Source organism: Saccopteryx leptura, chromosome 1, assembly GCF_036850995.1.
Source record: "Saccopteryx leptura isolate mSacLep1 chromosome 1, mSacLep1_pri_phased_curated, whole genome shotgun sequence".
NCBI lineage: Eukaryota > Metazoa > Chordata > Mammalia > Chiroptera > Emballonuridae > Saccopteryx > Saccopteryx leptura.
The window spans coordinates 186529708-186531568 of NC_089503.1; positions in this window are offsets into that span (position 1 = coordinate 186529708).

Genomic DNA, 1861 nt, shown 5'->3' on the forward strand with positions numbered 1-1861 from the left:
AAAGAACAGGGAAGCAGCAGAATCACTTCCCTTTAACCAGTGGGCATCAGCATTCATGCTTCAGTGGTGTTGTCTGCATCACCAACATCTGTGATGGCAGCTTCCCAAAAAGGGATGTGAGCTGGAAAGTTGGTAGAAGTGGCAAAAATAGCGCTTGCTTACATGCTTCTTTCTTGAACAGGTGGGTCTGGGGAATTTACTACTGTCTGCCACGATGTAAACAGCAAGGCTGGATAATCTGCAGCCCTTTGCTTCCTTGGATGCAGAGGGAGGTGGGAACTTCGCAGGTTTCTGGGGTTGTCCACAGGGCAGATAAAGCTGAAAAACAAACAGAGAATACCTACCCCAACCAGGGGCTCACCCCAGAGCAGCCCTGCAATTCCGTGGCCTGGATTTTCAGGAAGAGAAGACACAGATCCACCCCGGGGTGGTGGCTTCAGGGTAGCTGCTTCCTCTGCAGAACTTCTCAGTCCAGAGCATGGGTTAGAATCTCATGTGTTGCGGATTCAAACCTTGCTCCTGGGACCCCACCCAGAGGTTCCAATTCAGTCCAGGTCACTGAATTTTCCTTGTCTAAGGAATTCTGGTGGCCTGCTCTGTGACCACACTTGGAGAAGCAGGTACAGTCACTCTGTGTGTCCTTGTTCTTAAGAATTAGGTTAAAAAGAGGCACCTTTCAAACATTCGGTTTATTTGATCAAAGTTCAGGTTTCTGGTCCCTCTCATTCTCAGACCACAGAAGAAGTAGCTGGGTGGAAATGATTCACACCCTCTCTAACCACAGGCAAGGGAGTCCATGCCTATCACCTCTGGGTTTGTCTCTAGTGGGAGCAGTCTTTGATTATCCACCTGCTCCTGGTGTCTAGATGTTTCTGCCTGTGGGTCTGCCGCCGCTAAACTCCTGGGCAGGGGCTGAGCACTGTGCTGGGTATGTCTGGACTGCCACTTGCCTCTGCCTGCCTGGATCCTGCCCCTTCAGCCCTTTCCAGCTGCATCAGGTCACATCCTCAGTGGTTCCACTACTGGGGTGACTCACCACCACCTTCATTCTGTTTCTGGGCCTATGCTGACCCAAGGCTTATGCAACCAACAGGATCTCACTTTTGTTTCCAAGACCAGTCCTCACCTCTGGTCAGGGCTCTGGTACATGATCCCACTTTGTTTCCTATGCTTGGGTTTCTTTCCTGATAACCCGCACATTCCTCAGTTTCCTCAAAGCTAGGATTTTACCTTCCTGTCTTCCTGGAATTCCCCTCTGGAGGCTGAGCGTTTGCCTCTTGGGAACAGATCTCATTGGCAAGAGGCCCTGCTGTCTGCTGGGTGCCCTGGCACCAGGCTTTATCCCCAGCTCTGATCACCTGTCAGGACTGACCCCAGAGTGGCCCATGCTCTCCAGAGCCCCACTTCCTGCCATGCTTCCCACCCAATCTGTGCCAGCTTTTCTCAGCCAAGTAGGGTATTGAGTTTCCAAGTCCTTGTTCCTTCTCATCAGGCTTGTCTGAGGTCTGGATCTGCCACAGTCAAAGCCAACTGGCAATGTTACCTTGGAAAGTATAATTATTGTTTCTTGTTTAGCTCTAAACTGGGTTGAAACTTCTGAGCCAGAGCTCTTGGTAAGGAAAGTGGAGCCCTCATATTTAAGCAGAAAGTGAGATCTTGTGAAGGAAAGAAAACACAGGTGAGAGACAAGGAGGGTTCATAAAACTCCAAGCCTTTCCTTGTGTCCTGTGATGCCTTTCCTCTCAACAAACTCTTTCCACATGGTCATGGGCAACACAATCACTGGACACAAAAAGCTGAGTGAGCCTGCTCTATGGAACAGGAGATATGGAGACCTGTTGCCCTTGAACACTTCCATGGC